This window comes from Puma concolor, chromosome E1 (genome assembly GCF_028749965.1).
Source record: "Puma concolor isolate L17-30 chromosome E1, mPumCon1.1.hap2, whole genome shotgun sequence".
NCBI classification, from domain to species: domain Eukaryota; kingdom Metazoa; phylum Chordata; class Mammalia; order Carnivora; family Felidae; genus Puma; species Puma concolor.
Window position 1 is genome coordinate 3,427,147 of NC_141680.1, and position 17,864 is coordinate 3,445,010.

Sequence of the window (17,864 nt, forward strand, 5' to 3'; positions counted from 1 at the left end):
CCATCCCCAGGTAAGGAGCAGAAGATCCCCTGGTCCCCAGGGAAGCCAGGGCAGAGGCCAAGGCTTTAGTGACCCCTGAAGATGCGCTGCTCCAGCCAGCATAGCCCGGCCCCTCAGGCCTCCCCGGTGAGGCCACACTCCCCACAGGGAGGCCCGGGGAGGACCCAGAATTGAGCGCAGCCCTGAGGGTCTCTCCACCCCTGTGCAGTTATCAGGCCCTGACCTTGCTTCCTTCACAGCTGGCTCTGAGTCCTGCTTTGGGGTTTCAGTTTATTCGTGCGCCTGTAAATTTCCTGGGCTCACCTCCTCCCCACAAGGCTTCCCTGGGGCCTCTGAAATCTCTGTCTTACCTGTTCCCTTTGTGCCACCCCCTGGGGCTCTCCCCCATTTATGACACAGCCTGGGGCTGCTGGTAGCACAGGCGAAACCTGGGACCTGTGAACAGAAAACAAAGATGCCCCTTGTCCGGGTTAAGGGCAGCCCCACCAGGGCACACGGCTTGGTAGGCGGAATAAGGGCCACTTTGCACTCCCAGCTCCCACCTCGGCCCTCAGCCCCCTTAGCCCGATGGCACCAGGGTCTGCAGAAGCCACAGAGTGTTTCCACAGGTCTCTCCCTGTCCCTCCCTCCCTCCGAGGACCTCTGGGGCTCTCTGCTGCCCTCAGTACAAAGCCCACACACTCAGCCTCCACACAAGGCCCTCACTGCCCTGCCCTCGCTGTCTCACGTCATGAAGCGTGGCCACAGAGGTGGCTTTCAGTTCAGATGCCTTGAAGGCCTTGGGCTATTGGAGATCTGTGATTTTTTTTCATGCTCTTTTTCTTTCTGGCTCGAATGCCTTTCTACTTCATCACAGCCGGCCCCCCAGCGGCGCCCCTATCTCCATCTTTTAAGACCTTGAAGGAGGGGGTGATGACTCACCTCTGTAGCACGGGGCCCGGTATCATCAGAGCCCGGCAAATCAATGTTTGTTAAATGAACAAATCTACCTTCACAAGCCCCTAGCTCAAGTGTGTGGGGCTGGGGGCTGGGGCAAGGGAAGCTCGGGAAACATGGTCATTCATCTTTCTATTCGAAACTCCTTTGGGAGCCACACCAGAGTTCCCTCCTCAGAGTCCTAATGAAGCGAGAAGCTCAACGAGGCCACCGCGGGGTCAGAGCCATACTTTTGTCGCCGAGACGTTCACCAGTGTTGTCTTTGAAAAAGCATGATCTGGGGCGCCTGGGTGGCGCAGTCGGTTAAGCGACCGACTTCAGCCAGGTCACGATCTCGCGGTCCGTGAGTTCGAGCCCCGCGTCGGGCTCTGGGCTGATGGCTCGGAGCCCGGAGCCTGCTTCCGATTCTGTGTCTCCCTCCCTCTCTCTCTCTGCCCCTCCCCCGTTCATGCTCTGTCTCTCTCTGTCCCAAAAATAAATAAAAAAAAAAAAAAAAAAAAAAAAAAAAAAGCATGATCTTAGGTAGATTCTGCAGGAGCTGAGTCTGGGAAGGGGAGGAGGGAAGATGGTCTGGGCAAGGGGGAGGGACTTGTGGAGGAATGTGCCATTATCTAGCCCATTTGTCCTGGTATTTTTTGCCGTATCAGAGTGCCACACACGTACAACTGTTTACTTGATTTGTCTTGAAAAAATAAATGGAATCACATTTTAATATATAAAATATACATATAAATATGTAAATATATATTTAATATATACAAAATATTAAAAAGTATATTTTTAAATACATATTTTATTTAAAAAAATTTTTTTTTTTCAACGTTTATTTATTTTTGGGACAGAGAGAGACAGAGCATGAACGGGCGAGGGGCAGAGAGAGAGGGAGACACAGAATCGGAAACAGGCTCCAGGCTCTGAGCCATCAGCCCAGAGCCCGACGCGGGGCTCGAACTCACGGACCGCGAGATCGTGACCTGGGTGAAGTCGGACGCTTAACCGACTGCGCCACCCAGGCGCCCCCATATTTTATTTTTTTAAAGTAATCTACCAGGGGAAAATGGGTGATGGGCATTGAGGAGGGCACTCGTCGGGATGAGAACTGGGTGTTGTACGTAAGCAAGGAACCATGGGAAACTACCCCCAAAACCAAGAGCACACTGTTCATACTGTATGTTAGCCAATTTGACAATAAATTATATTAAAAGTATTTTCTTTAAATAAAGTAATCTCTACTCCCAAAGTCGGGCTCAAACTGGCGACACCAAGATCAAGAGTCCCATGCTCTACCCACTGAGCCAGCCAGGCGCCCCTAATCATACTTCTAATAAACAGCACATTTAATACATACTGGGAATTGGGGGAGGGGGGGCGGAAGAAAGGCTCGCTTTGCAGACCGCCTGAAATGGTGCACACAGACCTTGACGCGCTGACTTGGGACGTGAGAATAAGGGATGGTTGCCTGGGAGGTGGGGGACAGAGGCCTGGGATCTCACAGCAGGAAAGAAGCCACCTCAGGCTGAGCTCAAGGCTGGGTTTAAATGCTTGAGAGCCCTTTGGTCCTGAAGCCAGAGTAGGATCAACTAAAAGAATCCTAAGAGAAGGAGGCGCAGAGCTTGGACGTACGTGAGGATGAAACTGGCAAGAATCGGGGTGGTGGGTGCGGACTCCGGGGCGGAGGGAGAGAAGCAGGGGTGGGGCAGCGGGCGAGGCGAGCAGGAACGCCCCAGCTCGGAGCGGCGCACCTGCAGCGCCCCTGACCTGCGTGCGCTCCCGCCCCACTGCCTCTCGCGATGGTGAAACTCACAGAACGCCCTTGCCTGTCGCCAGCCCCCGGCGCGCAGGCGCGCTCTGGGACAGGTGCCGGCAGGGAGGCTAAAGAAGCGGGGACAGAAGTTTGATCTCAGGGCCCTGAGTGGAAGGGAAACTTCTTCCCACTTTCTGGGGGCTCTGGCAGCTTCAGGGGAAAGAGAGCCGGAAATGAGCCTTTCATCCCAGAACTGAAAGCCTCCCTGACATTTGAGAGCCCTCAGCGCTTGAGACAGGTAAGGCTAGAGTCAGGGACAGAGTCGGGAGTGAAAAAAAAAAAAATGTATATTTTTTCTGATTATAAAAATAGAACTACTGTTGGGGGGAAAAATGTAGAAAATTCATAAAAGGCACATGAAGAAGAAAAACATAAGCTCTACAACACCTGTCCGGATAGCCACCATAAATATTTTGGTGTTTATTCTTCTAGCCTATTTATGTATAATATATATATATATATATATATATATATATATATATATATATATATATACACACACACACACACACACACACACACACACACACACCATATATGGTTATGTTAAGGTAATGATGTATTATATAATGTATAATTATAGTAAGATAATAAGTGAGATTGCATTGTATAAATACTTTTAGGGCCTGATTTTTTTTTTTTTTTAGTGTTAGCTTGTGGTCCCCAATAAACATTCTTTTATACCCGTATTTATTTATTTATTTATTTATTTATTTATTTATTTGAGAGAGATGGAGCAGGGAGAGGGAAGGGCAGAGGCAAAGGGAAAGAGAGAGAATCTTAAGCAGGCTCCACACCCAGCATGATGACCAAGGTGGGTCTCCATCCCATGACCCTGAGATCATGACCTGAGCTGAAATCAAGAGTTGGATGCTCAGCTGACTGAGCCACCCAGGCACCCCTATGCCCTTGTTTTTAACAGATGTAGTCATTTATTTAATGTATTAATTGACATTTAAGTTGTTTCCAATTTTCTCCTAGTATAAAAAGTCTCTGCACCATTTTAATTTGAAAAATCTTGGTGTTACTTCCTTAAAATAATTATTTGAAATGGAACTGATGAGTCAGAGTATAATGTAATTTTAAATACTTGTGATAAATATTGTCATATGTCCTTTCATAAATGTTATACCAGTGTAGGGCCGCCTGGGTGGCTTAAGTCAGTTCGTGATCTCTTGGTTAGTGGGACCAAGCCCTGCTTTGGGCTCTGTGCTGATGGCTCAGAGCCTGCTTGGGATTCTCTCTCTCCCTCTCTCTCTCTGCCCCTCCCCCACTCATACTTTTCTGTCTCAAAGTAAGTAAATATTTTTTAAAAACGTTGTACCAGTTTAGACTCCCTCCAGCAGCATGTGGGATTGCCTCTTGTCACCCTATACTCACCTCACCTTGGTATAATTATAACTTTATCTTTACCAAAAAAAAAAAAAAAAAGTCTTGAAATCTTCCACTTCTGTGATCACTGTCAATATCCTAGCTCAAGACACTATCAGCAACTTGTTTGGAATTCAAGATAGCCTTTTAACTTTCCTTCTTCCTTCCCCTCTCCTCCCTCACCTGGCCCCCTATGGTCTGTTTTCCACAGAAGAGTCCGAGTTATTCTTGAAAAAAAATGTGTCCTCGTTGAGTTTTGCCTCTGGTCAAGACACGGTGGCTTGTATCAGACTAGGATTCCTTTAGAGAACAATGTAAAAATTAGGTCACACACATAAGTACCCACACCCACTCACATTCGCATGCACAGCTGTTTTAAGGCTTCAGAGAGTAGCTAACATGGGCAGAACTTAAGTAACCAGGATCCTGTAGAGAAAGAAACCACTTTGAGGTAAGGGGCATCTTCTCCACTGCTTTCCTTAAAGAAATTCCTTAAGGAATTTGCTGATTTGCTTGGGAGGCCTTGAGGCTGAGCAGAAAATGGTGGCCTAAAATTGGAATTCAGGATCTGGTGAGAAAGAAGAATCTGGTCAATCCTCTAGGGTTTCAGTTGAGACTCCTGCGGGGCTATGACCTAGGAGTAAGGACAATCCAGACATGGGCCAGCCCATACAAAGCCTGGTAGTCTCAGTCCTGATTGGATCATATGATTTGACCCTACTCTAACTGCCTGGAAGAATGTCAACCAGAATTTATATACCTTCTGGAAAAATAACATCCCGTGGAGCCTCTACAATTTTTCATTCTACCCAGCATTCAGCATATAACAAAAATTAATGGGGAGTAGGGGGAGGAGTATGTGGGTGCACCTGGCTGGACTCAGTTGGTTAAGCACCCAACTCTTGATCTCAGCTCAGGTCTCACCTTCAGGGTTGTGAGTTCAAGCCCCATGTTGGGCTCTGTGCTGGGTGTGAAACCTACTTAAAAAAAATTAACAGATAAGCTAGGAGACAAGACTTATGGAAACAAAAGCCAAGAGAAAAGCAGAGGATAGAACCAGATCCAAAGGAGAAAAAGATATTACTATTATTGTAATGGACTCTAATGTATTCAAGAACATAAAGAATAACTAGAGACGCTGAAAAAGTTTTTGAGTATAATTGACACACAATGCTACATTAACTTCAGGTGTACAACATAGTGACTCAACTTTTTTTTTTAACGTTTATTTATTTTTGAGACAGAGAGAGACAGAGCGTGAACAGGGGAGGGGCAGAGAGAGAGGGAGACACAGAATCTGAAACAGGCTCCAGGCTCCAAGCTGTCAGCACAGAGCCCGACACGGGGCTCGAACTCACGGACCGTGAGATCATGACCTGAACCGAAGTCGGATGCTTAACCGACCAAGCCACCCAGGCGTCCCAGTGACTCAACTTTTCTATATGTTATGCTATGCTCAGCACAAGTATAGCTACTACCTCTCACCATATGATGCTAGTACAATATCATTGTCTATATTCCCTATGCTATGCCTTTTATTCCCGTGACTTATTCACCTCATAACTGGAAGCCTGAACCTCCCACTCCCCTTCACCCACTTTGCCCATCCCCCTACAAATAGTTTTTAAAAAGAGCCAAGTGGAAATTCTGAAACTGCAAAATACTATTACTGAAATAAAAAACTCTATAGATGGGTTTCACAGCAGATTAGATACAACAGAAGAGAGGATTAGTATATGGAAAGATAGGTCAGTAGAAAATATATCGTCTGAAGCATGGAGTAGGGGAAAAGGTTGGAAAATAAGAAAATATGAAATATGGTATAGAAGTCTAAATACATTTCCCTGGAGTCATTCAAGTAAAGGATAGTGAGTGACTGGTTCAGAAGCAGTAGTTCAAGAGTTACTGATTACAAATTTGATAATATTAATGCAAGACATTAAGCCACAGATTCAAGAAACAACAACCCTCAAGCAAAATAAATACCAAAAAATCCCCCCATAGGCACATTGTAGTCAAACTTCTGAGAACAGAAGAAAAGAGAATTTTAAAAAGTTGGCTGAGAGAAAAAAGCCACATTACTTGTAGAGGAGTGATAACAATACTGAGAGCTCATTTTCAAGATAAATGGTGGGATCCAGGAGACAGTGGAAGTCAAGGCCACACATGGTCTATGTGCCTCCGGAGTGAGCAAAAGGCTACATGGTATAATCTTTAAATGACTGAAAGAAATAGCTGCCAATCTAGGATTTTATATAGAGAAAAATATTCTTCAAAAATGAAGGTGGAACAGAGAGGTTTACAAATGAAAACAGGGAGAGAAAATGTTCCCAATGGGAACAAAGAATGAAGGAATGAATGAATGACAAAAGGTAACTGCATTGGATATATACGTGAATATTGGCTGTATAGAAAAATAATATCTTAAGAGTTTAAAAATATGTGAAGCATTAAAATACTTGACAATAACGGGGCGCCTGGGTGGCGCAGTCGGTTAAGCGTCCGACTTCACCCAGGTCACGATCTCGCGGTCCGTGAGTTCGAGCCCCGCGTCGGGCTCTGTGCTGATGGCTCAGAGCCTGGAGCCTGTTTCCGATTCTGTGTCTCCCTCTCTCTCTGCCCCTCCCCCATTCATGCTCTGTCTCTCTCTGTCCCAAAAATAATAAATAAACATTAAAAAAAAAATACTTGACAATAATAACCAGAAGGCAGGAGGGGGGTAGGTGGAGTTCAATTGTAAGATTCTTTTTTTTTTTTTTAATTTTTTTTTAACGTTTTATTTATTTTTGAGACAGGGAGAGACAGAGCATGAACAGGGGAGGGTCAGAGAGAGGGAGACACAGAATCTGAAACAGGCTCCAGGCTCTGAGCTGTCAGCACAGAGCGCGACGCGGGGCTCGAACTCACGGACTGCGAGATCATGACCTGAGCCGAAGTCGGCCGCTTAACCGACTGAGCCACCCAGGCGCCCCTCAATTGTAAGATTCTTGCACTATCTGGGGAGTGGTAAACATACAAGTTATGGTAGATTAGTATTTCAAAGAGGCACATAATTTTTTTAAACAACAGTCATTTCTTTTTTTTAAATGTTTATTTTATTTTATTTTATTTTATTTTTTGAAGGAGAGAGAGAGAGAGAGAGAGAGAGAGGCAGAGTGTGAGTGGGGGAGGGGCAGAGAGAGAGGGAGACACAGAATCCAAAGCAGGCTCCAGGCTCTGAGCTGTCAGCACAGAGCCTGGTGTGGGGCTTGAACTCATGGACTGTGAGATCATGACCTGAACGGAAGTTGGATGCTCAACCAACTGAGCCATCCAGGCTCCCCCACATAATCTCTTGATAACCATTAAAGGAATGGTAAAAGAATGTGTAATTATGAAGCTAATGGGGAAAATAGAATAATTTTTAAAATCAAATTTAAAAGAATAGAAGAAAGAGATGTTTCTTAAAAATGCCCTTGCCTATTTGTATTTCTTCTGCTATGAACTTATCTATACCTTTTGCTGGTTTCTAGTTGGACGCTTCCCTTTTCTTATTTGTTTTAGATGGATGTAAGTATAGGTAAATAGACATATGTCCATGTGGATGTTGCAAATACTTTCTGATAGGGATCCGTTTTTTTTTTTTTTAAATTTTTAATGTTTACTTATTTTTGAGACACACACACACACACACACACACACACACACACACACACACACACACACATACACATACACACATACACAGAGCATGAGCAGAGAGAGGGAGACACAGAATCCAAAGCAGGCTCCAGGCTCTGAGCTGTCAGCACAGAGCCTCACGTGGGGCTTGAACCCATGAACCGTGAGATCATGACCTGAGCTGAAGTTGGACACCCAACCGACTGAGCCACCCGGGCGCCCCTGGTAGGGATCCATTTTAAATCTTTATGCCTTGGTTGGAACGCTAAGTGCCTGGCTTGACCCTTTGCTTTAATGCTAGTGAAATAAGGAATGTTTGGTTGAAGTCACACGCTTTTCTCCCAATAGGAGCTCAAGAAATGCCTATTGAGCTGAAAACTGAATTGAGGTCAAGGAGCTACTCAAGCGTGGGGTACCACATTATCGTTTATAGAAGAACGGGTTATCTGAGCCAGTAACAGAAATAGTGAATGGTGGATGCTGAAGGCCAGAGAAGGAGCAGAAATAAACCAGGCTGGCAAGGACGATGAGAATCCCGGAGACAGCTCAACCCGCAGCAGACCCTGAGCTGGGGCTCTCTGGAGGGGGATGAAACGTATCATGAATACCTAAACACAACCAGCAGGTGGCGCTCTAAAGATGTGTTGTTGCCATCCAGACTTGGAGGGCCAAGATCTTGCTTGAGCACCTAGGAAGTGGAAACTGAGGCAGGGGGAACCTTGAGCCCTAACGTTTTGGCTCTGTGCTTCCTCCAGCGGTGAATCCCCCAAGATCAAGAACCCTGTAAGGGTGTTGTTGTTTTTTCCCCCCCCTATATGTTTGCTTTCTCTGTGGCTGTATAGTGCCATCTGTTCAATTTAGAGCGCTGTGGGTTGAAAACTTTGATAAACCAACTAACGGGTTCCCTCGTGAAAATACAAGTTTTTTTTTTTTTAATTTAAGATTTTATTTGTTTTATTTTGTCATTGAAATGTCTGCAACGCAAGTTTGAGTGTGAGTCCACTTACTGTGTGACCTTAGGCAAGCTGTGTGGCCTCTTTGGGTCTCAGTTTCCTCGTCTGTACGATGGGAAGAGGGGTGCTTGGCTGGCTCAGCCGGAAGAGCACGCAACTCTTGATCTCAGGGTTGGAAGTTCAAGTCCCATGTTGGGCGGAGAGATTATTTAAAAATAGCAACTTAAAAAAGTGGGAAGAGGGGCGCCTGGGTGGCTCAGTTGGTTAAGTGACCGACTTTGGCTCAGGTCATGATCTCACGGTTCGTGGGTTCGAGCCCCATGTCGGGCTCTGTGCTGAACACTTGCTCGGAGCCTGGAGCCTTCTTCAGATTCTGTGTCTCCTTATCTCTCTGCCCCTCCCCTGCTTCTGCTTTGTCTCTCTTTCCCTCTCAAAGATAAATAAACTTTAAAAAAAGAATAAGCTAGGTGGGCACCCTGGGGACTGGTACATTGGAGGGAGTAATCTTGAAGAAGGTGTCATCATCTGAAAAGAAGGAGTTTTGGGAGGTGAGGACAGAGAGCTGGGAGGAGGGCTGGTCTCCTGATCTGGTGACAAGTCTAAGAATTGCTTTTGAGGGGGATTTGAGCATTACTTCGGGCTCAGCAGGGATCCTTCTGGAAATGGATAGGGTGGGTAGGAGCTAGACTTCCTGGCACATCAAGCTTTGGTTTATTGCCCATTTCACATCTTTAGGGCTTTCGGGGGTTGTGAGAGAGGCGCTAAGAGGAGCCAAGGCTTGCCCTGGTCCTGCCCTCATGTAGGGCTTTGCCACAGCCTCCTGCCCACTGGTGTGGGGTCCTCAGCCCAGGCTCCTGAGTTTACCTGCGCACTTTAAATACGGTGGTGTTTCCATAGCATCTGGAAGATTCGCGACACTTATGGATTAACTTCTAGCGTTCTGCTGAATGTTCCTGGGGATACAGAGACAGATCCATGCAGCCTCTACCCTCACTGGGTGACCCCGGGGAGGTCACACATCACCCCGGGAAAGGAATGGTCAGTATAGGGCCTCAGTAGTGATTCTTAAAAATGATGCAGAGGGGCATCTGGGTGGCTCATTCGGTTGAGCATCGGATTCTTGATTTTGGCTCAGGTCATGATACCACGGTTTGCGAGACTGAGCCCCCTGTTGGGCTCTGCGCTGACAGCACAGAGCCCGCTTGGGATTCTCAGTCTCTCTGCCCCTCCCCTGCTCTCTCTCTCTCTGTCTCAAAACAAATACATAAACAATTAAAAAAAAAAAAGTGCTTCTCCCATATGGTGCGACTAAATGATACGTGAGGCCTGCAGGCAGCGTTCAGGGTGAGTCCCCAGACCAGGGGTGGTCTGATCTGGTCATGATTGAGGAGTGGGGGCAGGTCTGGAGAGGCAGAGAGGAGGGAGGACACCAGCACCCACTGAAGGGACTCCAGGGGACCTACGTGAAGCCTGCTGCACACATGACCTGTGAGGCCAGCGCTGGAATCACCCCCATTTCGTAGATGGGGAAAGTGAGACTCGGACCCCCAAGTCTGACTTCACCCTCTCCCGTGTTCTGCGCGTCTCCCGTCCTTAGTGAGTGACAGCCTTTCCCCTGCCCTTCCGGTCCGTCCAAACACGGGGACGGGGGCATGCATGCGTGCGTAGTGAAAATGGGGAGCCGTGAAAAAGTGTGGCCGAGGAGGTAAGCGAGGCTTGATCTCTCTCTTCCCTTCCTCAGAGGCCAGGGAAGGTGGAAGGTCACTTCCAGATGCCAGGCCCCAGCCTTCAGGCCACAACCCACTTCCTGTGCCCGTGTGCCTCTGTCAAAAGGTGATTCTCACGCTTCCTGTTGACTTCCGCTTTGTTTCAGCGGGTCCAGCCCGTCCCTCCCCTCCTCCCCCCCCCCCCCCCGCACCCCCAAGCGTGCTGCTCTTGGTCTGATCGGTGAGCCCTGGGACACAGGACCAGGTACCGTCCTGCTACTGGGAGGGTAGGGCGCAGGAGGCGGGGTGGGGTCGGGGGTGGGGGGTGGGAGAGTGTGATCAGAGAAGTTCTGGGCCAGGGGAGGGTGGACACCAGGGGCGAGGGGTCCTGGTGGTCTGCGGACGGTCTTCGTCCATGGTTGGGGTTGGGGGGAGCTGTCAAAGGCTGAGGTCAGTATGTGAAGCTGGTTATTTCTCTGGCCGTGAGGCGAGAGTTTTGCTTGGGTGGCTTCCTGAAACCACACTGCCTGTCCACGTCTCCCCCAAATCCCTTGATTTGTTTTTCTATTTCCTGGGCTGCCCGGGTAGCTTCTTCCTGGGGTGCAGAGAGAGTTTCCGGGGTTCAGACAGGTTTATCTGGGACTGACTGAGACACGGTCCCTGTGATACTTAAAAATCACACTGAGCTGACCAAGTTAGGAGATTGCCACGAATCCTGGCTCCTTGTCTCACTCATGGGTAGATTTCTCCGAGCCCATGAACCTGTTTTCTCGTCTACGGAATGACACGGTGTCTCTATTTTGTGGGATTTCTGTGATGCTGAAGCAGGACGATGATGACGAAAGTGTTTTGTAAACTGTAAGATGATATCCTTCAGGACTTGAGGTTACTTTTAGTTCGTTTTTTTTTTTTTTTAATTTTAAAGTTTATTTATTTATTATGAAAGAGAGTGCAAGCAGGGTAAAGTGAGAGAGAGAGAGAGAGAGAGAGAGAGAATCCAAAGCAGGCTACATGCTGTCAGCACAGCACAGAGCCCGACTTGGGGCTCAAACCCACAAATCATGGGATCATGACCTGAGCAGAAATCACAAGTCAGACACTTTACCGACTGAGCCACCCAGATGCCCCTACTTTTATTTCATTTTCTAAATGGAACTAGACCTTTTTTTTTTTTAACTGGTATGATAGTTGCTATAAACCCCAATAATACAGAGAAAGTGAAAGTTTTTGCATGATTCCATCCCCAAAGATGACTATGGACATTTTTGGCGTATAGATTTCTAGACTAAAAAAAATTAAAAAACAATTTTAATGTTTATTCTTGCGAGAAAGAGAATGCAAGCAGGGGAGGGGCAGAGAGAGAGGGAGACAAAGAATCCAAAGCTGGCTTCAGGCTGTGAGCTGTCAGTACAGAGCCTGATGCAGGGGCTCAAACCCACAAACCCATGACCTGAGCTGAAGTCGGACACTCAACCAACTGAGCCACCCAGGCGCCCCTTTCACACAGTTCTCAATTGAGTTGTTGTTGTTGTTGTTGTTGAGTTATAGGAGTTCTTATATTCTATATTCTGGAAATTAACTAGACTTCTACAATAAATATTTCTTATGTCCAACTCTATTTACTGTCCTTTAACCTGTTCTCCTTTAATAATATCACTTGAGTATCATCTCATGTTAGTTTAAAAAATTTTTTTTTTTTTAACATTTATTTAGTTTTGAAAGACAGAGGGAGACAGAGCACTAGAGTCAGGGAGGGGCAGACAGGGGTTGGGAGACACAGAATCTGAAACAGGCTCCAGGCTCTGAGCTGTCAGCACAGAGCCTGATGCTGGGCTCGAACCCATGAAACCACGAGATCATGACTTGAGCCAAATTCGGATGCTCAACCGACTGAGCCACCCAGGTACCCCTCATGTTAGTTTATAAATATCTATCTTGTCTGTCTTTTTTTAATGTTTATTTATTTATTTATTTATTTATTTATTTATTTAATTTAATTATTTTGTTTTTTTTTTTTTTTTAATTTTTTTTTTTAAATTTTTTTTTTTTTTCAACGTTTATTTTATTTTTGGGACAGAGAGAGACAGAGCATGAACGGGGGAGGGGCAGAGAGAGAGGGAGACACAGAATCGGAAACAGGCTCCAGGCTCTGAGCCATCAGCCCAGAGTCCGACGCGGGGCTCGAACTCCCGGACCGCGAGATCGTGACCTGGCTGAAGTCGGACGCTTAACCGACTGCGCCACCCAGGCGCCCCTAATTTAATTATTTTGAATGAGTAAGACAGAGTGTGTATGTGGGGAGGGGCAGATAATGAGGGAGAGAGAGAATCCCAAGTAGGTTCTGTGCTGTCAGCACAGAGACTGATGCATGGCTCTATCCCAGGAACCCATGACCTGAGCCGAAATCAGGAGTCAGACACTTAATCACCTGAGCCACCCGGGCGCCCCTCTAGCTTGTCTTTCTTAACAGCTGTGTAGTATTCCAGTGTGTGGACATACCATAATTTATTAACTCAGTTTCTACCAATGGATGTTTAGGCTATTTCCTATTTATTGGTATAATAAGAAACAATTCTCCAGCAACCACCATTGAACATACATCTTTGCATATTAGCCCTATTATTTCCTTAGTATAAATTCTTACAAATTGACTGCTGGATGAAAGGTTATGCATATATTTATAGTCTTAATTCATTCATCCAAATTCCTCTAACAAATGTCATACTTTTTATTTATTTACATTTTTTTTATTAAAGCCGCACAATAAAAAAAAATAGCGTTTTCCTGTCTCATCTTCCCACTTCCAAGTTCTGCCTACCAGACATAAACACTAGCAATTATTTTTGTTGTTTCTAAAGTGGTTGTATGGCTGTTCTTTTTTTCTACTGTAGTCATTATTTATTTACTTATTCCGAAAGGTAAGGATACATCACCCTATCTATATCATTGCTCCCACATCTTCCCGGTATGGTTATATCACAAATTTTGGTTAAATCAGTGTTCAGTTTACATTATAGAAGTATGTTATGCCATAACTATGTAAGTATTGTTCTCAGAGCTGTCTAGTTTATTGTTACTATTTCTTTCCTTTTGTTTAATTTCTCCCCCCTGGAGTTGACGGTTGCTTCAGTTTTTTGTTTTCTTAGTTTTAACATATGTCTCACTGATTCCCCTCCAACAGGGCTTTTACATTTTCTCATTAGGAACAGACACATCGGATCATCTCTGTTGCCATCTTTTTTTAAACTGCATATTTTAATTTCAACCCTCATTTAAAAAAAAAAGGTTCTTGTCTTGCTCCTTTTTTGTAGCACCACGTTCTTGTTTTATGGATGTGATGATATCTTTATTTCTCTGAAGATATTAAAGCCTTTCTTTTTGGGGTTCCGGGGTGTCTCCGTCAGTTAAGCATCCAACTTTGGCTCAGGTCATGATCTCACAGTTGGTGGGTTCAAGCCCCACATTGGGCTCTGTGCTGACAGCTCAGAGCCCGGAACCTGCTTTGGATTCTGTCTCTCCCTCTCTCTCTCTCTGCCTCTCTCTCTCTCTCTCTCAAAAATAAATAAACATTAAAGGTAAGGATAAATTTTCTTTTTCTGTTTTATCTCTGCTCCCTCCATTGTATCTACTACTCCTGTTTCCTTTGTGTGATTTTGTTCTATCTTTTATATTGGAGGCTTTCTCAAATGTTTGTGGGTTCCTTGCTAAATGTTCATTTTTATGATCAAGGAACTAGAAGCTGATTGGAGGCTCCGTGTGGGTGTGGGGGGAGGGATTGGGTGGAGGATCCTGTTGGCTGTTGGGCCTCTCCCTGAGGCAATCTGGTGGGCAGACCAGGTGCTGTGGTTGGGAGACCTCTCTGGAGCCAGTTGGGTTCTGTTGAGAGAGAGTCTCTGATCTCCTGCCTGGAGGATACAAGCTAGGCTGTAGGCATTCTTGGGGGGCTGTCAGGGGAAGGAAGCTGGGATCTCATCATTCAATATGCAGCCTTTGAAGGATCTGCCCTCCCTCTATCTCCCTTCTCTTTGTGGTATGGTGACTAAGCCTTGCCCTCTGGTCTGGAGCTTCTCTGGTTTAGTTTCTCCAGAGAATAAATGTCCTCCTCCTGCTAGGGTGGGAAAGATAAATACCTTGGCTTATCAATTGCCTGGGCTGTGAAATCAGCCTCTGAGTGTTTTGTAAACACGCTGTACTTTCAACAGATCTTCCTGTTTTTAGCCCCACCCCACATCACCTTCTGACATAAGCTGTCACCTCCAATTCTTGAGACGGTCGGTAGGACAGAGGCACAACACTGCTTGCTTCTGGTTGGCATTCAGTTTCCAGACTTCTCTGATCCACTCCAACAGCTACCACTCACCAATCTACCTTCCATCTCCCCAGATTCTGGTAACATCTTGTGTCCACCGTTGTCTCCTCTTCTGTGCCCTGTCCTGCTGTCCTGGTGGATTTCTGCCTTTTAGGATTCTTGTCCTGTCTTTGTTGTGGTGTTTCAAGAGGAAGTAAAGATACAAGTAATCAGTCCATCCTGGTAACTGTGATAGTTATATTTGCACTCTGACCAGTGTTGTACAAGAGCATTGGCTTTCTCATACTTTTTTCTTTTTTTATTTGAGAGAGAGCACACATGAGTGGGGGTGAGGGGAAGAGGGAGACAGAGAGAAAGAATCTTAGCCCCATGTGGGGCTTGATCCCACGACACTGGGATCATGACCTGAGCTGAAATCAAGAGCTGGACACTCAACTGACTGAGCCCACTCAGGCACCCTGGCTTTCTCATACTTTAGCAGCACTGAGTATTATCATTTATTTTATCTTATTATTTCTTTAAACATTTTTTAAAAGTTTATTTTATTTTTGAGAGAGTGAGCGAGTACAAGTTGGGGAGGGGCAGAGAGAGAGGGAGACACAGAATCCGAAGCAGGCTCCGGGCTCTGAGCTGTCAGCACAGAACCTGACACGGGGCTCGAACCCACAAACTGTGAGATCATGACCTGAGCCAAAGTTGGATGCTTAACAGACTGAGCCACCCGGGCTCCCACATTATCATTTCTTTTACAGTTTTCTAATCTGATTAGCAGAAAGTTATATCTCATTGTTATTCTAATTTTTAATGATATTTTTTCCCTTCCTTGGATTAAGAAAGAAATCTGTATTTGCTGTAGAAAATTTGGAAAATACAGGTATGCACAAAAAAAGAAAATATAAATCGATTTTTCTATAGCCATGTACTTACAAAAATAAAAGCAGAGTCATCTTAATTTGTAGTCATGCTTTTGACTTACTAATCCTAATTTGTCCTCATATTATGATACGTTGTCCTATGACCTCATCGTTAGTGGTAACATGATACTCCATTGTGTGGATATATTTTTATTTTATTTTGGGAGGAATTTTATTTTATTTTATTTTATTTTATTTTATTTTATTTTATTTTATTTTAGAGAGAGAGTGCGCGTTGAGTGGGGGAGAGAGAGAGGGAATCCTAAGCAGGTTCCATGCTCAGCGTGGGGCCCGATGCAGGGCTTGATCCCACGACACTAGGATCATGACCTGAGCCTAAATCAAGAGTTGGACGCTCAACTGACTGAGCCTTCCAGGTGCCCATTGTGTGGATATATGATCATACCCTACTGATGGGCATTTAGGTTCTTTTGGGTTAAAATTTTCATTAACAGGCTTCCCTTTTGATCATGACCCCATTTAACCGTGTTCCCACTGTGTTATCTGCTCAGCAATCTGTTTTTTTTTTTGGGGGAGGAAAGAAGAAAGGTAAAGTTTAATCCTTTTCTGGTTAAATAATTACTAATTCCAAATCGGTGAATACAGACTCGCAGAGATTTTCTAGCACTTTCTATCTTTTTTTTTTTCTTTCCATGGGTCAGAGGAAGAGCTAAAGGGTCACTTTGCGGTTCTCATTAGATTTCTCCACAGCTTTCAACTCGAGGGAAGATGATAGAGGGACAAAAGCACCAGGGAGGACTGATGTTTGTGAGTGATGAGAACACGGAAGCAGAGCAGGCAGGTGTCTGAAGAAATCATCCAAGAAATAGCAGCTTAAGAGAGAAAATCGGAAAGAATGAACTGGTCTGGGCGTTGAGGAATCCTGAATCCTGTTAGCTGTGTGTCCTCGGGCAGCTTGCCCAGCCTTTCTGGTTCTCCACTCTTCCTCCTCATCTCAGGTGGATTTCTTTGTTCTCTCATGTCTTCAGAGGCTGTATGAATACAGACTTTGTCATGCCTGCCCTGTGATCCGGACAAGTTGCTTAACTTCTCTGAGACTTGGTTTTCTCATCTGTAAAGTGGGGACACGAAGAGCTACTTCACAGAGTTGCTGTGAATGGATGTTTGGCAGGTACTTATCACAGGGCCTGTCCCATACCGAGTATCCAATAAATGAAAGCTATTTTTATTGCTTCTCGCACGCCGATTGTTATATAAGAGGAGAGTAATTATATCATCCCACGCTGTGCGTATGGAAAGCAATGCTGTCTTCTCTAAAGTGGTTTTTGAGGTCCAGCCTGCAGCCGGGACAGACTCCAGGGAGCGCAGTCCAAGGTCACCACTGGCCACTGACCTCCGTTTTCAGCTCATTCTTCCTCGGCGCTTGGGTGCTGTCCAAATGTGCACCAAGTTAACACGCAGCTGTTTAACACAGATGAATAGGATGCCAGGAATGTTGGTCGACAGGGGAAGCCATAGGACGCTCCACTTTCTAAATATAAAATACCCAGGAGTGTAACCGAAGGGGACCTGAGTATTAGACGATATGAATCACCAATGTGGGAGTGCTATTCAGAAGACGTTGACATGCTTTCAAGTTGTGATTAATGAGCACGGAGACGGGGGAGAGAGGTTGTGGGTGTTGCTGAAATTTTGCTCTTTGCTGCTGTGCGCTCTTGGACAAATCACCCTCTTCTGTAAAGCCAGCAGGCCGGATTCTATTTTTGTCCCCCAACGGATGGGCTTTGTATGACTGGTGGCCTGCAAAGTGATGTTATATGGTACAGACACAGACACTTGGTATTTTATCTTATTTTTTTATTTTTAATTTTTTTAATGTTTATTTTTGAGGGAGAGAGAGAAAGAGAGAGCACAAGCAGGGAAGGGGCAGAGAGGGAGAGGGAGACGCAGAATCCGAAGCAGGCTCCAGGCTCTGAGCTGTCAGCACAGAGCCCGACGCGGGGCTTGAACTCACGAACCGTGAGATCATGACCTGAGCCGAAGTCAGAGAACATGGTTTGTGGCAGCTAGAAAAACAGTGCCCCAAAGCTGTCCACATCCTTAACCTCCAGAGCCCGTGACTGTGTTACCTTCTAGGGCAAAAAGGGCCTTGCAGATGTGGGTAAGGCTTTTGAAAAGGGGAGATTATTCTGGGATATCTGGGTGGGTCACACGGAATCGAAAGAGTCCTCAGGAGAGCAAGCCGTGTGT

At 45.6% G+C, this 17,864-nt stretch overlaps 1 protein-coding gene across 2 annotated transcripts in view; it reads left to right on the top strand.

The window, feature by feature from the left end:
* The first annotated feature begins 2,834 nt into the window (after window positions 1-2,834).
* NDEL1 (nudE neurodevelopment protein 1 like 1) overlaps window positions 2,835-17,864 on the top strand; it is a 100,974-nt gene continuing 85,944 nt past the window's right edge. Inside the window, exon 1 of one of the 2 annotated variants that reach the window (XM_086685985.1) lies at window positions 2,835-2,978. The gene's annotated coding sequence lies outside the window, so the exon portion shown is untranslated. Of the gene's footprint in view, window positions 2,979-10,623; window positions 10,696-17,864 lie in introns of those variants that run through there. The other variant, XM_086685984.1, reaches the window with a different exon arrangement.